This window comes from Lactuca saligna, chromosome 3, assembly GCF_052625555.1.
Source record: "Lactuca saligna cultivar CGN05327 chromosome 3, ASM5262555v1, whole genome shotgun sequence".
In the NCBI taxonomy this organism is placed as follows: Eukaryota; Viridiplantae; Streptophyta; class Magnoliopsida; order Asterales; family Asteraceae; genus Lactuca; species Lactuca saligna.
Genome location: NC_136419.1, coordinates 43,635,286 through 43,658,238, shown reverse-complemented (window position 1 = coordinate 43,658,238; position 22,953 = coordinate 43,635,286).

The following is a 22,953-nucleotide window of genomic DNA, read 5'->3' as shown; positions in this document are numbered from 1 at the left end:
TTTATACCAACAAAAAGGTGACGAGAAGTCCTAGACTTCTATCCACTCATACCAGCCCTAAGACATTCCAAATAAAAATCAAATTTCCATAAGGCTCGAATGGACGCTTTACCGAAATACCCCTAGGCTCCAAAACGCAAACCAAATACCCGGATCACCTCAAATACATTACTTACACCCAAATGTGTATTGATCTTATCTTTCCAAAGGTCCTAAGCCTTATTATGACTAATCATCGGCCCACAGCCTCGAATTAGAAATCGATTCGGAATATGGTGTTACATCAAACCAACACAAAATCCTATATGTTCATTTTTTTGAATTTTGTGAATGATTTTTAAGTATGTGTTCCCATAAGATTGTTCTTTCCGTTAACTGCTTAATTGCTTATTAAACATGTGAGTTATAAAACCTTTGACTGATTAATTCATTATTAAAATAACTTTTGATTAATATTAGTTTTGGGGGGGGGGGGGGGGGGGGTGTTTATAGTTAATATGATTTAAACAAAAATACCTTTATATATATATATATATATATATATATATATATATATATATATATATATATATATATATATATATATATATATGATTTGATCAAAAAATATCTATTTTTATCTAACATAGTTGATAATATTTGTTATAAATTTTTAATATATGTGAAACTTAGAATCAACCATTGTAGAATAGAATCGAAGTAGAGAAACAAGAAAAAGAAAATAAGATGATTGAATAAAAAAAAAGAGAATCGAATAGTGGATCACCCATGAGAGAGAGAGAGAGAGAGAGAGAGAGAGAGAGAGAAAGAGAGAGGATGGCCGACTAAAAAGAAGAGATGTTAATGGTGAGGATGGGAGGATCGCCAACCAGAGCTACAAAAACAGCTTCCATAACATAAGTGATATAATGATTTCTTTGGTTGATAAATGTAATACAAAAATAAATTTCTAGCCTCGTTTGATACTTGATATCTAAATCTCGTCATGACACAGATTTAAATATTCTCTTACTTTTGTTCCTACAAATCATCATACTCAATTAAATGATGACATGTGTTGTATTGGTATATTAAAATAGTATTAAATGAACATTAAATGTTACACATCTCACTATTTAATTGGGTAGAAGGATTTATAGAAACAAAAGGTAAGAGGATATTTAATTTATCTTACAATAATATATTTTTATCTACAAGTAATGATATTTCTAATTAAAATAAATCATTTAGATCGGTGTATGTCACCTAACTATTTGATGTATCCTTAAATTGTTACTCTCTTTGTTTCAAATTTGGTTGTTGTCCATAAACATTTTTGTTAGAAGTATGGTAACGAAAAAAATTATATTGGTGGCGAGGTGGTGCTTAAAGAAGTTTGTTGATATAGCAATTGCAATGAATATCGAGTGTTAAGTAGATTAAAATAACTCTTGTATTAAGCGAATCTTATCGGAAATGTTGTGTTTGGGTTTGGTAAAGAGATGTTTCTGGTTTGCTCTATTTTTTATGTTTGTAGTTGTCAAGTTGTGTAAAATGGAGAAAGAGAAAAATGAAGTAAAAATGAATGGAGTGATATATAGGTAGATGTTGTGTTTAGGTTTGGTAAAGAGGTATCTTGGGTTTGCTTTATTTTATATGTTTGTATCTCTGAAGTTGTGTAAAATGGAGAGAGAGAGAGAGAGAGAGAGAGAGAGAGAGAGAGAGAGAGAGAGAGAGAGAGAGAGAGAGAGAGAGAGAGGATGTAAAAATGAATGGAGTGGTGTGTATATATATATATATATATATATATATATATATATATATATATATATATATATATATATATATAAAAAGATCATTGAATGATTGTACGACCGTTTCTTAGAGCATCGCCGATGTTTCACTTTGTGTGTTGAGGCATCCACAATTTGCCACGACACATTTACGGGTGGTGGTGCACCCATAGTGTTGCCACACCGTTAAGGTCTGCCACCTCACCCTCCTCATGTCACTTTCGTCCCGTATCCAATAATTAAAGTGTCGCTTTCATCATCTTCATTTTCTAAAGTTTCTTATTTAGCTCATGTAGTATATATAATGTGATTTTTTAAGGCTACCACCCGTAAACTTTGTCAAATGTTATTTTGACCTTCTCTGTTTTGAACTTTGTAAAATATCATTTTCACCATCGAGTTTCTAAACTTTTATGTTTATCTTATCCACCAACAGTTTTGTCAGTTGCATGGGCATTATATATTTACCTACCAACAAATATAATTATATTTAAATTTAATCAATATATTAAAATTCAATTTATAAAACGTATTTGCGTTACTACAACGAACGATAAACAAAATAATAGCTTATTTCAAATATGAAAGTCAAAAGTCAGTGATCATTGTTTAACATTTAACATTGTAACTACTCCATCCCGTCGGGGGGCGACTTAACCATCCGATGTTGATTTATTACCTACTGTGGCATGTCAAAAGGTGAAAACAAAGAACAAAGTCACAAAAACACCTTGGATTCTTAAATTAAGTTTTGCGTCAACTCCCAAGTTGATTCTGATGTGGTGCTTACCTGGGATTAGTGATTGGAATTGTTAGCTGAATCCACTTAAAAATTATTAAAGATTTTCGGATATCTAAAAAGTAAGATGTTCAATTAAAATAAACCTTTTTTCATGCATCTTTTCTAAAATATTAAAAAACGTTTGATTTCCCATGTAACTAATAAAAAATGTTATTAATCAGTGAATAATGAATACTTTATAAATCTATTAATAGCAACGAACCCAAGAAAATTTATGGATTCAGATTATATATTTCTTTTAAGAACGGCATGGTTCAAACTAATGTCAATAAAAAATAATGTATTACAATGGTTAGTAATAGACGGACCGATCGATTAAAAAATGCTAAAAGTTAAAACAACTTGAAATCAAAATTATTTTATTTTTTAACCTTCACTTTACACAGCAAAGAGAATGAAGAAAAGATTGATCAAGTTGAGCCATTTATTTCATTCTTCGAATTATTTTGCATTCAATTATTAGAACCCAAAAGAACAAAATCAATATGTGAATATACACACACTCACTCAATTATGTGTTGATTATTTTGGGATAGGCACAACCATGCATGTTTATTATTAATATTTTTTCTATACGTTATTTCATTTTTATTTAAATAATACCTTTTAGATTGTATGAGTTGTATCTACATAGTTGCTTTTATCATAGAGAGACCAACGAAAAATAAATTGTTTAACAATGATATTTCTCTAACAAAATTGTAAAAATGATCCCTGTGATATGCATTTTTTTCGGATTTTAGTTTAAATCCGAATTTTTTTGGATTGATGATATATTGTTTCTTTGCATATTTAATACATCTGGAAATTGAAATGATTATAATACTTTTGGTTTATTTATTTTTCATTTTTCTTTCATTTTCTTTAAAAAAATATTACTTATTTATTAATTTAATAATTAAAAAATAAAAAAGGATACATCCCTCCCTCTCTCTCTCTCTCTCTCTCTCTCTCTCTCTCTCTCTCTCTCTCTCTCTCTCTCTTAACACGAGACAAAACTTCAGATATACCGCCTCATTCTTCACAGCCTAGCATCACACCACCACTATCACCTTGAAACTATTGTGTTAGAAAACAAGCCCTCAACTAGTTTCTTTACTTCGACGAGAACCTCTTCCACAGTTCCTCCATGCTCAAGAACCACTTCTGCATTTTTCTATCATCTCTTGCTAAATTTTCGAGTTCCAAAAATAGAACCATGTCTTGAACTTGTTTTTTTTCTTCTCGCCTATTGTTGCTTCTTGTTGATTGTTTCTATCATGCTATCTTCTGTGATTTCTTGCTGCCACTTACGGTTTACTTCTTGCTTGCTAATGTATAACACACTTGTGCTGTTCTATCTTCTTCTTTCTTCTGATCACCAAAAATGTGATCAACCTTGCATCCTTTCTTTTGCTTTCTTATTATGTGCTTTTCAAAGTTTCAAAAACTTTGTTCATTCAATTTCAGTGAGCCATCGATCTTACTTTGATACTTAGACAACCAATCGGCCTTGATTGTCTCTTTCGGTCTCGAACTAATCTTACTTGGTCTAGAGATGCCCTCGTTCTTTTGCGGCTCCTCGGTCTTCGGTATAGGTGTCACCCGGTCTTTGAAGCTTCTCCTTCGGTCTTGTTCTTATGGTATTCTCTTGCTAGTCAATTGCTAGTGTCGGTCTTCTCGGTCTTTGGTGTAACTCACTTTCTAGTCATGGACTTTCATCAGTTCTTTCTTTCTTTCTAGCATCCTTCGTTGCTATAGCAACCAATCTTCAATTCTTCATGTGATTAACATGAAATCACCCCACCGTTTTCTTCTTTCGTTCTTAGCCTTGTAGCAAAGGGTTGCTCCTCGTATCTCGACACCGACTCTCAAACCTGATTCTTCTAAACAAGCCCTAGGCTCTGATACCAAATGTTGGAAAACAGGCCCTCAACTAGTTTCTCAAGTAACACACTCATATATATATATATAATATGTGTGTGTGTGTGCATGAGCGTGCGTGTGTGTGTGCAGAATGAAAATTTGGAGATATGGAAGTAATTTGGACTCAAATCTTCTATCATATTAATCAGTTTTTTCAGAAAATAATGCAATTTCAACCAATAAAAATGAATTAGAGTGTATATATGGTAAATTGGGGTGTGTTTTTAGCCAACCCCATATATATATATATATATATATATATATATATATATATATATATATATATATATATATATATATATATAGCCTCCAAATACCTAATAGGCTTAAATAAAAAGCTTCTAGAAACTAGTTAACTATTCCTTAAGACTAGGATACTTTAGAGACCATGTTACCCACATGCACTTCCTTGGAATTGATCAGTCACCCTTTATTCAAACTATATAAATCGAACAAATGCTAACTATTAACACATACCCATATAATCATAAAAAATTAGCCAGCATACCGTTCATCATCTTCTCTACAGTAGGATCGCCATCCCCTTTCCTTGTTATTCATCAGATTCAAACCCCAAAATCATCTTTACGATCAACAACCATCAAAACCATCAACCACTGCCATTATCATCTCTAGCACTAAAATTCCCATATTCCCTACTAGAGAAATCGGGAAGCAATGTTGCAATCGGACAGCAAAGCTGAAATCAAGCACCACCATCATTTAGATCTACAACACCACTTCTTTAAAACCTAACTCATATCTGCTCCTCACCACAATCCCTCCTTCCACCCACCACAAATCAACCACCAACCCCACTATCAAAACTTTCAATTTTGAATCCTGTCTTCTCCTTTTATAATTACTCAAAGTATTAAGATCGACAGATGGATTCTCCAAAAGCATAGAAAGAATCTAGAAGTGGTCAACTTAAAATTGGGCCTAATGTGTTGTTTCCTTTCAAAATTGATTTGGTTTGGAGTCCAATGGCTGAGAAAATGACAGGAGATGCCACCGAAAAATCTGTTTTGGGGAGGAGTTGGTTCTTGAAGATGAAAGTGTTGGATTAGTCTCTAATTCCATAAGTATAATTGGTATGTAATTGACCCTGTTGTAGCACGGTCCTTTTGGGTTGCCTTCACTGGAGCAACTTGACTGGATAATTAATGGAGAAAGAGGTTGTTATGGTTTATTAATATATTATATGAATAATATATTAAAGGATAAATCATATTTGTTTAATTAATATTAATCAAGAATTAATTAAGAATTAATTTTATGAACAAAAGAGATTAATTAAACTTTGGGGACTGAATTGTAATTATTGGATAGTTGCAAAGTAGGTTAAGAAGCCCTAGGGATAGGGTGGACAAAATCCTTATGGATAACCCGTAAGACATCATCCTAGGTAGGGATCCAGAAGATTCTTATGGGTTGCTTGGTTGCTAAGTAACCGGATAAGGACTCTAACTAAAACCCTAATCCCACACCTATATAAAGGACCCCTATGCTTCATATTTCGGCTACCACTTGAACCCTAGAGATCCAAGAGCCGATTTTGATCCTTTACCCTCTCTCCAAGATCTTCCAACTTGCTTTGGTGTTTCTGATTCATTAGAGGCATCGCATTTGAGGTGTTAGGTTCTCATAAGCTAAAGATCTTCAAGCAACAATCAAAGGTAACATTCTTACTAGGTTATTTATGTTGATTTAAAGTTTTTGTTGTATGCTAGATTAGGGTTTGCAAGTATTTGACAATTATGCATGTACAAATAGAAAAACTAGATTCAAGCAATTAGGGTTTGCAATAACACCATAGGATTGTTGTTTTGCTCATAACCCATCAGTGGTATCAGAGCCTAGATTGTTTCCCTTTTGTATTTGATGCATTAACAACTTGTTCAAGCTCAAAACTCGAAAAATCAAGCCTCTGACTGCTTGACTCGTCGAGCCACCAGATGAACTCGGCGAGTCAGGGCTACTCAGCGAGTCCAGGTCTGTGACTCAGCGAGTCGGCTCGTCTGGTGGTTGATTTTTCGGGATTTTGACTCTTTTTGGATTGGGATAATTGCCAAAAATGTTTTTTATTGATATAGTCTGATTTTTATTATATTGGTATGATTATCCTAACCCAAAGAGAAGATAATTTGCATAAATAAGATAATTACTTGTTTTATAAGATAAATTTAATTATTTGTATTTTTGATTTGAATTATCTTTTAAGGAAAATAAATTAGGTCAAATTATGTGATAAATATTAATTATATGATTAGTTAGTTATTTTTCAAATTTGATCTAATGTTTTGAAAAGTTTGAAAACTTGCCCTCAAGTTTTGGAATTAAAATTTTTTTGATTAAAAGTTTAATTTTGAAACATTTAAATTCTAAAACCCTTAGAGTTTTAAAAGTTAAAATTTAATCCTTATGCTATAGTAATATGTAACAAGCTATTATTCCGAGTTAATAAAAGTGAATGAAATTCAGGATAAGTCATTCAAAGTTTACCCCAATATGAATAAGAGTTTGAAATCCTTCACAATAAGACCTAACACTTTAAGTAAATCATGGTGAAGTAAGATACTAATAGCTTAACACTTAACATGGAATCACATATGACTACATCAAACAAGGGTTATACTCATTCATACCTAGGCCTAATATGTAGTAGAAATTATGGGAAAAACCATGTCATTAGAAGTATGTATGTGCCTAGCACTTAAAAGAGATAACAATATATATATATATATATATATATATATATATATATATATATATATATATATATATATATATATATATAAAAGCCATTGAAAAACATATATAAAATTGACATTTAAATGAAATTATAAAATATATATATATATATATATATATATATATATATATATATATATATATATATATATATATATATATATATATATATATATATATATATATAGAATTCTGTTTTTGGACTCAAAATTCATGCCAAAACCGTATTCCCCTTTAAATGGAAAAGCCAAGACCGAATTCATGCTCCAATTGATGAATTTTGGACCAAAATTCTCCATTTTTCTTTAACTGGAAACCGAACACACTTGTGTGCCTCACATTAGGACCGAATTCATGTGGAATTCGGTCATATAAGACCAAACACTCACCATTTAAGTCCTGATAAGGCCGAATACTCTCCTATATTTATGTGTGTTAGGCCGATTTCTCAATTCATTTACCTCTTTTGCCACCGAACTCTTGCAAAAAATTCCCTCAAAACTCATAAGAATTTTACCTAGATATTCATATCATCTTCAAACATTCAACCGAGTTCATCAACCGTGTTCATCAAACCCATTCAAATCTTCAAATAATCAAAGTCTCACCAAGAACACCATCACACCGAGTTCATCCAATTCCCCACCGAGAACTCTAATTCCACCAAAAACACCCTTCCCCTTTTATTTCAAATATTCCAAATTAATTTGTAAGTAATATTTACTTAATTAGTTATTCAATACACTATTTAAATTAATTACTTATTAATTTAAATACGACGAAGAATACAATTAGCTTAGGGTAACGTTATTTGCACATACGCTTACCCTGGGATCGTTTGTACAACACGTTAAAGTCCAACGTCAACACACATACAAGGTGAGTTCATACCCCTATGTTTTTAAATGTTTTTAACATTTTTAGGGGGGGGGGGATACATTTAAAACACAAGGTCTATTGTGTTATTCAAATACTTTAAATATTTCATAAACCTTTGCAATTGTTTCACAACGAGTATTCACTACACTTTCAAAAAAAATATTTTATATATTTTAACCCTTTTGTAATATGTCGAGCATAAGGGTATTCTACTATTACACAATTAAATTGCAAAAATTTTTTGGTACATTACATTACGTTTTCAGGGTAGTTTAGAACATTACACATGAACTATAATCGATATAGTTTTGAAATTATTACATACTTTGCTAAGAACAATATACAGAAACAAAACATTTGTCCAAACTATAATATGTATAGTTTGGGAAACACTATTTTACACTACAAAGTAATACATACAGTTTCTAATACAAGAGAACACTACAATACTACATCATTATACGTAAACTAGTTAATATAAGATTGTGAGGCACTACTTCACTAGTACCCATTAGGGTATGGAACTAAGTCCTATAAATTATAACCAAAGTCTCCCAGATGGAGAGCGTGAGATTTGTGTATAGATCTATACGGGACTGACAATTCCAACCCAAACCGCTAGCTATAGTTAGGCAGGCATGCCTAGAGGCTGAAAATGTCATAAATACCGACGGCTGAAGAATGTCGTAGAGGCCACTAGGTCATATTAGCATGGTTATATGAAACTCACAATAGTATAACTAAACATTTGTTTACGGGGTTAACAATACTTTAATGGTTTTATTTTCATTAATAAAACTACGGTACACTACTTTCACTACTATTGGTACACTAATTTCACTACTATTGGTGGTATCCAGGTATACATACAAAGGTTTTCATACAAACACTACTATGGTACACTACTTTCACTACTACCGGTGGTAACTAGGTATACATACAAAGGTTTCAAATAAACACTACTACAGTACACTACATTTACTACCACTGGTGATTGCCAAGTATTCATACAATGGATTGTCATACAAATATAGATACAATACACTGTTTTCTAATACCAAGTACACTAATACAATATACTAATACAAGGAACAAACATAACTACATTACATTCACTATAGAAAATATTGGATTTTCTAGAGAACCAACATTACTATTTTCAAAGTTCAAAGACAAGTTTTCCATCGCCAAAACATACTTATGAACTGACCAAATTAAATGTTGATACACTTTCAAAATCACTTGTATTCTCAGGGAACTGATAATACACGTACACCTGCAGGATTTTGAGAAGATGGAGCTTCCAGAGTCTCATCTTTTATATTTTGTTATACATTTTGATGTCATACAAACAATGTGTTGAACAGATGTAAATACACTACTTAATTAATGTAATGGTTATGTTTGCTTTGATTCCTATTATACAATTGTTGTGATACTATACATGATGTCCTCCGCCCCCGATCGTTTCCGCCATCTCGATTTGGGGGTGTGACAGATTGGTATCAGAGTATTGTTTATAGTGAAATAAGTATATCAAACCTTACATGGTATACAACTATAAACACTAAGGGGGCCAAAGCGCTCTGAACTAAAAGTATACTTTTAAAATCTAAGTATTTTATAAGAAGTATACTAACACTATATATATACCAGAGGTAGTATCACAAGAATAACAAAACAAAAGTATTTAGATATTGAACACTACAGTTAAACCTGGGCAATTATGTAATCATATCTAGGATAAATATAGCCTGATCAACTATATTTATCCGTGATACGACCAACATGTGTTTGGGAGTGACGGTGGTGTTGCAACAAGTCTAAAACTTACCCAACTCCATACCAAAGGGAACAATAGAACAAAGCATACATTTAAAATACTATAGGAGTCTTTTGTAGCACTATGACACTAGAGCCAAACACATTGTACATATTTCATTCAAAGTGTTGCTATTATTTCCTTGCGATTTTTACTTGTATTAAGTAGAATTTCACTATAAATCGCTTGATAGAACACTATAACTGTCAGGATAAGATATACATTGCTCAATATCATCTGACTTCTGACCGTGATAGAGGACTTATCATCATTTTTCTCTTGAATTATTCTAGAGAAAGATGCCTCTGAAGAAGTGCAACCGAAAAAACAACAATCCACCACTGCCGCCACCTCCTAATTTCGATCCTGCTGTGTTCCAAGCAGCAGTTACAGCCGTTGTGGCTGCCTTAATGTCACAAATTAACACAAGCGGCACAAGCGGGGCGAGTAGTGGTGCAATCCCTTCCAATCATGGAGATAGTCTGGGGTAGCCAAGGGATTGTACCTATAAGGATTTCATGGACGTGAAACCCAAGTCCTTCGATGGCATCGAATGTGTCATTGCTCTAACTCGTTGGTTCGAGAAAATCGAATCAATCTTCGAGATATGTGCGTGCCACGAGGCAAGCAAGGTAAATTTGCCTCATGCACCTTCACTGACAGAGCATTAACTTGGTGGAACAGCCAAGTCAAATCCCTAACTCTTCCGGTAGAAAATGTTATGAGTTGGGATGATTTGAAGGAGTTAATGCTAGCCCCATACTACCCAAGGGGTGAAAAGCAAAAACTGGAGCAGGAACTCTGGAACCTAAAGATGAAGGGTTCCGACATTGCTGCATACACAGATAGATTCAGTGATCTGGCTCTACATTGTCCGGAGATGGTCACCCCGGAGAGCAACAAAGTAAAGAGATATATTTGGGGACTGAATCCCCTAAGTCATGGGAATGTTCTAGTTGCCAAACCCCTCACATTTAATAGTTCCAAGCATCTGGCGCAGACATTGATAGCTCATAGGGGTCACCAAGAAGCTGTGATATTTATTCCAAAAGAGCCCAAGGAGAGAAGTAGTGGAAAGAAAAATTTATGGAAAAAAACAAGGGATAGTCTTCGCAGGAGCCCTCAAAGAAGCAAAACACAATGGAAGTCCATGCTTCTACCACTCCTGCCGCAGCCCCCACTACTCAAGCACCTCCCAGTCCATACGATGGGAACCTGCCAAAGTGTGATAAATGCAACTTTCACCATCATGGGCCTTGTAGGGAGTTGCAGTGCACTAGCTGCAACAAGAAGGGGTATACAGTCCACTTCTGCAAGTCACCTACACAACCAAATGCCTAGAACTTCGGAGCTAGAATTCGCCAAGCCTGTTATGAGTTCGAAGAAACCAGGCACTACAAAAAGAATTGTCCTAAGGAAAGAGATGTTGGCAACTGAAACATCCCAAAATACGACCCAAAAATTTTTGTTTAATAATTACTAAAACACCATGATAAAATCATAAGGTAAACTCGTACGTCAATATCTCACAAACAAAAGTAAAGTGTTATGAGTAAACTATATCAAGACTGTATCAATCACATATATGAAAAACCAAAACAACTCCCAAGACAGCTGAAGCTGTGGTGTGTGCGATGCCATCAACCTGACCTCTTCCCTTTGCTTGCGAAAGTACCTGAAACCAAACTGAAACTGTAAGCACGAAGCTTAGTGAGCTCCCCCAAACTACCACATACCATATAATACATATAAAAACATACTGGGCCTTGCCCACTGCATCGGACCGAAATCCGGAAACTGCATCGGACCAAAGTCCGGAACTAACCAGGGCCTTGCCCTCTGCATCGGATCGAAATCCGGAACTAATGAGGCCTTGCCTCCTACAACGGAACAAAGTCCGGAACTAACTGCATTGGACCGAAGTCCGGAACTGACTGCATCGGACAGAAGTCTGGAATATACTGAACATAGCATCACATAAGCATATCAACTAACATGAGCACATAGATAGCATACTACATTGGGCTGTAACCCGGAACACATAACACAAAATCCTGTCTGAGCCACGAAGGCATCAAACATACTAGAATCTGCATCGGACCGAAGTCCGGAAACTACTGCTAGCTAAACGGGCCGGCATTGTGGCCTTAGACCCGTTCCTACTGAAAGGAAACTCACCTCGTGATCTGGCTGCTGAGTGTGTGGTTCCGGGAACTATCTGCTGCTGCTCCGGTATCTCCCCAGCTACAATTCCACAAATACACTCAATCAAATACTAATAACTGTATTGGGGTAAAATGACTCTTTTACCCTTGGCTAAAGTCAACTCTCCTGGTCAAAGTCAACCTCACAGTTGACCTGACTCGCCGAGTTGGGCCGCCAACTCGCCGAGTCCCTACTCTCATTTCTCAACCCTGCACGCTGCTACTCGTCGAGTATGGCATACACTCGAAGAGTTCCCATTCTATATCAACACTCAGGTTATCTGCATCCGACTCGCCGAGTCGTATGAACAACTCGACGAGTTGTTCTTGAATCATAAGAAGATTGACTTGGACTCGCCGAGTTGTATGAACAACTCGTCGAGTCCCTCCATTGTTGAGTCTAACCTTTAACTCACTGAGTCCATACACTACTCACTGGTCCCCACTTGGAATCACTCAAAGGGGAAGAATCGGGGACTCGCGGCTCGACTCGCCGAGTCCGAAGAACGACTCGTCGAGTCTCATGCATGCAACTTCTAAAAACTCGATTCTGCTTAAAACCACTGCATACAATATATAGATCTGAGCTCCTAAGACTGGTTTACCATGTAAAGTTCCCAACTTTACGTGTACAAAAGCATACAAAAGGGTATAAAGGCTAGAAAGGTACTTGGAAGAGTAGATCTAGGGCTATCATGCAAAATGGCTCCATAAAGTTGATAGATCTACGTTTTTGGAACTGAAACATGGCTAGATTCGAAAGCTAATCCATCCAATATGATTTCTTTACTATGAACAAGCTAAAGAATGGGCTAAATATGCTTATAAAGGGGAATCTATCAACAAAACGGGAAGAAACTGATCATTACCTCAAAGTACTCTGAGATGGAAGCAAGGACTTGGATCTTCTTCTTCTTCTTTGGATTTAGCCTTCTTCTTCTCTTCAAAACTTCAAGAATTACACCAAGAATGCTCAAAAACTCAATGGGATGATTAGGGTTTGCTTAGATAACGTTTTGAGGATGAAAGATGCGAGTTTGGGGCTGATAAGGTGGTTTAAATAAGGTGCAAACCCGGGGATTTAGGGTTTCTACCTGGCAGGCCGACTCGCCGAGTCCCGAATATGGACTCGCCGAGTCGCCGATCTATAAGCTGATCAACATCGCGACCCTACTCGACGAGTCGGGACATAGACTCGCCGAGTTCCTCTACAAACTTCAAAAATAAATACTATAAAAGCAATGTACCAGAGACGGGTCGTTACAACTCTCCCCCACTTGAATCGGACTTCGTCCTCGAAGTCTGCTGTTGCTGAATCTGGAAATAATTTGGGATAATGTTCTCTCATCTCATCTTCAGCCTCCCACGTCCACTCAGACCCTTTCCGGTGCTCCCACTGCACCTTCACTAGCTGAATTACCTTGTTCCTCAAGGTCTTTGCCTTCCGATCCAGAATCGCGACCGGCCTCTCAATATAATTCAAGCTGCTATCAACCTGAATATCCTCTAAAAGAACAACTGCTGACTCATCCACCAAACACTTCCTCAACTGAAACACATGGAAAGTGTTGTGGATCTGGCTAAGCTCTGCCAGAAGATCCAACCGATAAGCAACCCGACCCACCCGGGCCAAAACCCTGAAAGGACCAATGAACCTGGGGCCCATCTTTCCCCTCTTCCGAAACCTGATGACACCTTTCCAAGGTGAGACCTTCAGAAGGACCATGTCGCTTACCCGAAACTCTAAATCTGAACGCCTCCTATCGGCGTAGCTCTTCTGCTGACTCTGCGCAGTCTGCAGTCTACCACGAACCTACTGAATCAACTCGGTCGTCTTGAGAACCACCTCCGTGCTCCCAATAACCTGCTGACCGACCTCGCCCCAACAAATCGGGGTCCTGCACTTCCTCCCATAAAGCATCTCAAAGGGAGGTCGATCAATGCTCGCATGATAACTGTTGTTATACGAAAATTCCGCTAATGGAAGATACGTATCCCAACTGCCCCCGAAATCTAGAACACATGCCCGGAGCATGTCCTCAAGAGTCTGAATCGTCCTCTCACTTTGTTTGTCCGTCTGGGGGTGGAAAGGGGTGCTGAAATGAAGACGAGTACCCATCTCGTCATGGAACCGCTTCCAGAATCTGGATGTAAAACGGACGTCTCGGTCTGACACCATTGATATCGGCACTCCATGACGTGCAACTATCTCGCGCACATAAATATCGGCTAACTTTTCCGCTGATATGCTCTCCTGGATCGGTATGAAATGAGCACTCTTCGTCAACCGATCCACTACCACCCAAATCGAATCTACCCCACGTGCGGTCCTAGGAAGCTTAGTGATAAAATCCATGGTGATGTCCTCCTATTTCCACATGGGAATGTCTAATGGCTGCATCTTGCCGTGAGGCCTCTGATGTTCTGCCTTGACCTTCCTACAGGTCAGGCACCTCTCTACATACCAAGCAACATCCCGCTTCATGCAGGGCCACCAATAATCGAGTCGAATATCTCTATACATCTTCGTCGCCCCTGGGTGGATAGAAAATCGAGACTTATGAGCCTCGTCCATCAATACCTGCCGTACTCCGCCCCCGTACGGTACCCACACTCTCCCATGGAGGGTCAACAACCCCTGACTATCATAATCGAACACAGCTACTCGACCCACAATCCTCTCACATTTCTGCTTCTCTTCCTTGAGGCCCTCAACCTGAGCCTCTCTGATCCGTTCCAACAACGGAGTGATCACTGTCATCCTCAGACATAAGTCTCTGATAGGAGCTGCTGTCACCCTTCGGCTCAAGGCATCGGCCACTACATTGGCCTTCCCTGGATGGTAAAGGATTTCACAATCATAATCCTTCAGCACATCCAACCATCTCCGCTGCCTCATGTTTAGACTCGGCTGATCCATAAGGTATCTCAAACTCTTATGATCCGTGTAGATAGTACAACGGACCCCATAAAGATAATGTCTCCAAATCTTGAGGGCAAACACTACTGCCCCCAGCTCTAAATCATACGTAGGATAGTTAGCCTCGTAAGGTTTCAACTGTATCGAGGCGTAAGCTATCACATGCCCCCGCTGCATCAACACTGCTCCCATACCTGTGATTGAGGCATCACAGTAGACTACAAAATCCTCTATTCCCTCTGGCAGGGATAGAATCGGAGCCTCGCATAACCTCTGCCTCAGGGTCTCGAATGTCGCCTGCTGCTCAGGCCCCCAACGAAACACCACCGATTTCCTAGTCAGTCGGGTGAGCGGTACTGCTATCTTGGAGAAATCCCGAATGAATCTCGTGTAGTACCCTGCCAAACCTAGGAAGCTCCGAATCTCGGATGGAGACTTCGGGACTTCCCACTGCATCACGGCCTCTATCTTGGCCGGATCTACCAATATACCCTTCTGGTTGATGAGGTGACCAAGGAACTGCACCTCGCGCAACCAGAACTCGCACTTGGAGAACTTTGCGAAAAGCCTTTCCCTTCTCAAAACTTCTAGCACCTCCCTCAGGTGCTCCTCATGCTGCTCCTAAGTCTTGGAATACACCAAGATATCATCTATGAATACTATCACAGACCGATCCAGCATCGTTCTGCATACGCGATTCATGAGGTCCATGAATGCGGCTGGAGCATTAGTGAGCCCAAAAGGCATCACTACAAACTCATAATGACTATATCGTGTCCTAAAAGCAGTCTTCTGCACATCTTAGCCTCTAACTCGCATCTGGTGATATCCGGAGCGTAAGTCGATCTTGGAGAACCAAGACGCCCCCTGAAGCTGATCAAACAAATCATCTATCCTCGGGAGGGGGTAACGGTTTTTCACCGTTACCTTATTCAGCTCCCGGTAGTCAATGCACATACGGTGAGACCCATCCTTCTTCTTCACAAACAGGATCGGCGCTCCCCAGGGTGAACTACTCGGCCATATAAAACCCTTGTCTTGCAACTCCTATAGCTGCGTAGACAACTCCTACATATCAGGGGGAGCTAACCGATGCGGCGCCTTGGCTATCGGAGCCGCACCAGGAATTAGGTCGATCCCAAACTTGACTTGTCTCTTGAGAGGTATTCCCGGTAAATCCTCCGGGAATACATCCGGAAAGTCTCGCACTACCGGAACGTTGCCAACTGTCGTCTTGCCCTTCTCCCGGGCATCCATAACATAAGCTACATAACCGGCACAACCCTGCTGAAAATAGCACCTCGCCCTCGCGGCTGAACAAAGAACTGGTCCACGTTGTGGCCTCTCGCCCTGAATCACTAACTCTCCCCCACTGGAAGTGCGAACCCTCACTAGCTGTAACTCGCAATCAATCACGGCCCCGTTGGGACTCAACCAATCCATGCCCACTATAACTTTATTCCCTCGCAGGGAAATAGGGACCAAATCCACCAAAAACTGCTCGTCAAACAACTGAAGAGAACATCCTCTATGTACCCTGGCGACCCTCACATCCCTGTCATCTGCTATCTCGACCTCTAGTGGACAATCCAGCTCCCCTGGAGCTCTACTAAATCTCTTGCTAAGCGCTAGCGATACAAACGATCGGGTAGCCCCCAAATCAAATAATATTGTAGCAGAGATGCTGTTCACAGAGAACGACCCTATACAAAACATATAACCATAAGCAATATTCAATAATAATAAAGAGATGAAGGGAAAAATACATACCCGTCACCACATCAGGAGTCGCTCGTGCCTCCTCTGCTATCATCTGAAAAGCTCGACTCCTTGCCACTGGTGCCTCTGCTCGGCCCTGACGGCCATCTGTAATCCTCAAAGTAGCAGGGGCAGGTGCAACCACCTTCCCTGCTGCAGCTAAACTCGGACACTGGAACTTTTTATGTCCCCTCTGATTGCACTGAAAGCAAATCAGATCTGATGTTGCAATAGCGGTAGCAGGAGCCGTACAATCCCTACTCAAATGCCCAGTTCGACCGCACTTGTAACAGCCAGAACTCCCTGCCTTGCACACCCTGTCGTGCAATCTCCCACACTTGCCACATCGACCGTGGCTCTGCTGAATCCTGGATCTGTGATCTGAAACCTTGGGCTTTTTGCCCGAACTGCCTGTACCCGGAACCGCCTCCGGTTTCCTCTTCTTCTCCATCTCAAGGTCAATCTCCCTCTCCCGAGCCCTAGCAATCATGTCATCCAGCGTTTTATAACTGGACCGGCTCACAAACTGGCAGATATCGCTCCACAGCATCTCATGATAACGGGCCTTCTTCATTTCCTCATCAGCTGCATACTGAGGAACGAGAAGAGCCCTCTCCCTGAACTTGGCGGTGATCTCCGCCACTGTCTCTGTAGTCTGGGTGAGGTCCTGAAACTCCCTAGCTAATTGCTACACCTCAATAACCGGTGCAAATTCCACCCTGAACCTGGTGGAGAAATCAGTCTAGGTCATGGCATCTAACGCTGCATCATCTCCAATAGTATGTCCGACCTCCTCCCACCAATCCCGTGCCCTGTCCTTCAGGAGACAGGACGCCAATCTAACCTTGTCCCCCTCGGGACACCTGCTTGTGCGGAAAGCGTTGGCCACATTCGCCAACCATTTAGTACTCGCTATGGGGCCCCGCGCCCCATGGTAGTCTGGAGCTCCACATGCCCTGAACTCCCTGAACGTAAGTGTGCACAACCCCATCATGGCCGCCATCTCGGCACGGAAGGTGCCCAATCTCTCATCCATCAGCTCTAGAATACCCACCTTGATCGAACCGATGATCACAGGAGTCTGCTCCAGTATGATGCGGGTAACCTCAGAAGAAAGAAACTCTCTGGTCTGCTCATCCAGCTGCCCGACCTCCGGGCCTGATCCTGATCCGGATCCTGATCCCCCTCCGGCACCTGAACTGCCGACTGCTGGTCTCGAACGCAAAACTACCATTCTGAAACAAATCATAACAACATCAGAAAACTGAAATATCTCAAGGGATCACTGATACTAATACTAGTTTCCCGGTCTTGTCTCGGCCTTCCTTGATTTGAGTACGGATCCTCTGCTTTCAGTAGTACAGGCCCATACTACCTTCCACATCTATCCGTACTTTCCTCAAGAACTGCCTTGACTCCACCAAGTCACTTCTACTATTACCGATCTCTGCTACTCTCATCCTAGGCTTGCCCTAGGGAAATCTCTGACTTTATTCAAAACAGTCCTCAGCTGTTGAAGGTCTCCTTGTAACAATAATTAATCATCACCTGAATACCATCACATGTGATGAGGCTCAAATAATCCTTCGAGTAAAAGACTCGTCCCTACAACGGTTAGACTCAAACAAGAGTTGTGTAATAGAGCCAAATCCAACACTCTGAGATTATTCAATCTTGATCACAGGTGATGTGATGTATTCACCTAATGACTAACTCCTGTTACTCAGAGACCCACAAAGCACGAAGCAAACAACATTCGGATACAGGAAGTTACTCAAGCAAATCTATCCTTATAACGATATACTGTCCTAGCATACAATGCTAAGCTCATACTATCAGGCATAACCTAAACAGGCTATCCTACTACCGTCTACTCAATACTAGCATGCAATTCTTGTAAAGCTGAAACACATAAAGCAGGCACATAAGGCATCCCCCTAGATCCTTAGTCCTATTCTAGCATGCGTTCTACTGAACTAAAACTGATAAACATAAGATAACATGTATGGGTAATTTGGGAGTACTTACTTGAGCTCGGTTGACCGCATACGCCACACCATTTTCTTTTTATCAAACATCTTATTTTTTCCTAAGTACTTTTTTTTAAATCATTTTTCAAAAACATTTTTCCTTTGAAAATCTTTACCGTTTCCTTAGTTTGAATTCAGACACACCCGAAAGTGTATCCGAATCCCTCAAACCAAGGCTCTGATACCAACTTGAAACATCCCAAAATACGACCCAAAAATTTTTGTTTAATAATTACTAAAACACCATGATAAAATCATAAGGTAAACTCGTACGTCAATATCTCACAAACAAAAGTAAAGTGTTATGAGTAAATTGTATCAATCACATCTATGAAAAACCAAAACAACTCCTAGGACAGCTGAAGTTGTGGTGTGTGCGATGCCATCAACCCGAACTCTTCCCTTTGCTTGCGGAAGTACCTGAAACCAAACTGAAACTGTAAGCACGAAGCTTAGTGAGCTCCCCCAAACTACCACATACCATATAATACATATAAACACACACTAGGCCTTGCCCACTGCATCGGACCGAAATCCGGAAACTGCATCGGACCAAAGTCCGGAACTAACCAGGGCCTTGCCCTCTGCATCGGATCGAAATCCGGAACTAATGAGGCCTTGCCTCCTACAACGGAACAAAGTCCGGAACTAACTGCATCGGACCGAAGTCCGGAACTGACTGCATCGGACAGAAGTCTGGAACATACTGAACATAGCATCACATAAGCATATCAACTAACATGAGCACATAGATAGCATACTACATTGGGCTGTAACCCGGAACACATAACACAAAATCCTGTCTGAGCCACAAAGGCATCAAACATACTAGAATCTGCATCGGACCGAAGTCCGAAAACTACTGCTAGCTAAACGGGCCGGCATTGTGGCCTTAGACCCGTTCCTACTGAAAGGAAACTCACCTCGTGATCTGGCTACTGAGTGTGTGGTTCCGGGAACTATCTGTTGCTGCTCCGGTATCTCCCCGGCTACAATTCCACAAATACACTCAATCAAATACTAATAACTGTATTGGGGTAAAATGACTCTTTTACCCTTGGCTAAAGTCAACTCTCCTGGTCAAAGTCAACCTCACAGTTGACCTGACTCGCCGAGTTGGGCCGCCAACTCGCCGAGTCCCTACTCTCATTTCTCAACCCTGCACGCTGCTACTCGTCGAGTATGGCATACACTCAACGAGTTCCCATTCTATATCAACACTCAGGTTATCTGCATCCAACTCGCCGAGTCGTATGAACAACTCGACGAGTTGTTCTTGAATCATAAGAAGATTTACTTGGACTCGCCGAGTTGTATGAACAACTCGTCGAGTCCCTCCATTGTTGAGTCTAACCTTTAACTCACTGAGTCCATACACTACTCACTGGTCCCCACTCGGAATCACTCAAAGGGGAAGAATCGGGGACTCGCGGCTCGACTCGCCGAGTCTCATGCATGCAACTTCTAAAAACTCGATTCTGCTCAAAACCACTGCATACAATATTTAGATCTGAGCTCCTAAGACTGGTTTACCACGTAAAGTTCCCAACTTTACGTGTATAAAAGCATACAAAAGGGTATAAAGGCTAGAACGGCACTTGGAAGAGTAGATCTAGGGCTATCATGCAAAACGGCTCCATAAGGTTGATAGATCTACATTTTTGGAACTAAAACATGGCTAGATTCGAAAGCTAATCCATCCAATATGATTTCTTTACTATGAACAAGCTAAAGAATGGGCTAAATATGCTTATAAAGGAGAATCTATCAACAAAACGGGAAGAAACTAATCATTACCTCAAAGTACTCTGAGATGGAAGCAAGGACTTGGATCTTCTTCTTTGGATTTAGCCTTCTTCTTCTCTTCAAAACTTCAAGAATTACACCAAGAATGCTCAAAAACTCAATGGGATGATTAGGGTTTGCTTAGATAACGTTTTGAGGATGAAAGAGGTGAGTTTGGGGCTGATAAGGTGGTTTAAATAGGGTGCAAACTCGGGGATTTAGGGTTTCTACCTAGCGGGCCGACTCGCTGAGTCCCGAATATGGACTCGTCGAGTCGCCGATCTATATGCTGATCAACATTGCGACCCTACTCGACGAGTCGGGACATAGACTCGCCGAGTTCCTCTACAAACTTCAAAAATAAATACTATAAAAGCAACGTACCGGAGACGGGTCATTACCGCAACACAGGGAAAGTGCTAGCCATGAGTCTGGAGGAGGCAGTTGCAGACCCCACCGTTGTCACGGGTACGTTCCTCCTCGACAACTTGTATGCAGACATTCTCTTTGATAGCGGTGTTGAGAGGAGTTTCGTTAGTCATAAATTCAAACACTTGCTGAAACACAAATCATAACCTCTAACCAAAACATTCACGGTCGAGATGGCTAACGGGAAGAAAGAGAGCACTAACGACATATTCATATGATACACTCTCACTCTAAACGACTATTCCTTTCCCATCGACCTTATTTCGTTCTCTAAAAAAAGTTTTGAAACCATCATCGACATGGATTGGTTCTTTGCTACGAAAAATCCATTCGCCTCAATCTGCCAAATGGCAAAGCCCTAGTTATCTACGGTGACAAACTCTGCACGAACCTTTGTATCATTCCGTGCATCAAAGCGTAAAAATATCTATGAAAGGAGTGCCAAGCATTCCTAGCTCATGTAGTTAATGAGAAACCTAAAAGTTAACGACCTCGAGAGCACCCCCGAAGTCTTTAACTTCCCTGATATCTTTCCCGAGGATCTTCCAGGAGTTCCTCCTGAACTATAAGTTGAGTTCCGAATCGAATTGATGCTTGGAACTACCCCCGTAGTCAAATCCCCCAATTATCTAGCACCGATAGAATTGTAGGAATTATCCAGCCAACTGAACTAACTGCTTAGCAAGGGATTCATTACCAGGCTTCTCACCATGGGGAGCACCGATTTTGTTCGTAAAGAAGAAGGATGGATCTTTCCGAATATGCATAGACTACCGCGAGCTCAACAAACTCACTATTAAGAACCACTACCCACTACCCAGAATTGACGACCTCTACGACCAACTCCAGGGAGCGAGCTACTTTTCAAAGATAGATCTAAGATCAGGGTACCATCAATTACAAGTGCAGGAAACTGATGTTCCTAAGACAACCTTCCGAACTCGATATGGTCACCACAAGTTTGTAGTGATGCCTTTTAGTCTAACCAACGCACCCTCCGTATACATGAACCTGATGAATAGGGTGTACCGCTCCTTTCTAGACAAATTCGCGATAGTTTTCATAGATGATATACTTATCTATTCACAAAGTGAGGAAGAAAATAGTCAATACTTGAGACAAGTTCTAGAGACATTAGAGGCGGAAAAACTATATGCGAAATTCTCAAGGTGCGAGTTTTGCATAGAGAAACACTTTCCAATCCAGGATTTAACCTCTTACAAGGTTGGGATGTCATTTCCTATGAGCAGTATGTCATCCACATACAATACCAAAAAGCTAAATATACTCCTACTAGCCTTAACATACATGCAAGACTCATCTTCACTCCTCGAAAAGCCAAACTCTTTGATTTTCTCATCGAAGCAAAGATTCCACCTGCAAGATGCATTTTTTAACCCATTGATAGATTTCTAAAGCTTACACACTCTATTAGGGTGCTTTGCATCGACAAAACCCTCTCGCTGACTCATGTAAACATCCTCAGCCAACTTTCCATTAAGGAAAGTGGGTTTGACATACATTTGCCATTATTCAAAATTATGAAATACAACTATGGCTAGCAAAACCCTAATAGACATAATCTTTGCTACTTGTGAGAAGGTCTCATCATTTTCAACTCCCGGAGTTTAAATAAAGCCCTTCGCAACCGGTCGCGCTTTGTAATTGTGTACATTCTCATCCATATCGGTCTTCTTCTTGAAGATCCACTTGCACCCAACCGTCTTATGACCCAATACATTGTCAACCAAGTTCCAAACTTGATTTTCATACATGGACTGAATCTCGCTGTCCATAGCCTCTTTCCATTTGGCGAACTCGGGGCCTTCTATGGCTTCCTTAAAGTTGTTAGGCTCATCCAAATTTAACAGTGTGTTATCGCTTATAAATTCA